Consider the following 356-nt stretch of genomic DNA (forward strand, 5'->3'; position numbering starts at 1 on the left):
ACCCGCGTGTCAGGTGCCCGGGCGCGGAGGGGGGTGCTTGTTGGGCCCCGTGGTGCGGGAAGGAGAGGGGAGGAAGAAGGAGTGGAGAGGCCGGGAGAAAGGAAGGGCGCGGGCCGTGGAGGGCTTGCTCGTGGGCGGGGGGCGAGGAGGCGGCTGGGAGGGCAAGTGAGCCGCTCGGTTGTGAAGAGGAGCCTGGCGGCTGTCAAGTGTTTGGGAGGGCGGACAGCCGCTGCTTTCGTTTCCCTTTTGGTTTCAAATCCTCCTTTCTGTCTCTGTGCATCCGTGCAACTGCTGCCGCGCCCCCTTGTCTTGGCCACCGCTGCTTCCAGCTACTCTAACCTTCCCTCCGCGCCCCC

The 356-nt window shown here is 66.6% G+C and overlaps 1 protein-coding gene across 1 annotated transcript in view; it reads left to right on the top strand.

Annotated features, from left to right (window-relative positions):
* BCLAF3 (BCLAF1 and THRAP3 family member 3) overlaps positions 1-356 on the top strand; it is a 52,504-nt gene continuing 52,148 nt past the window's right edge. Inside the window, exon 1 of the mRNA XM_025201112.1 lies at positions 1-13. The gene's annotated coding sequence lies outside the window, so the exon portion shown is untranslated. The remainder of the gene's footprint in view (positions 14-356) is intronic.

The sequence above is a fragment of the Alligator sinensis genome, unplaced genomic scaffold, assembly GCF_000455745.1.
Source record: "Alligator sinensis unplaced genomic scaffold, ASM45574v1 scaffold583_1, whole genome shotgun sequence".
Lineage (NCBI taxonomy): Eukaryota > Metazoa > Chordata > Crocodylia > Alligatoridae > Alligator > Alligator sinensis.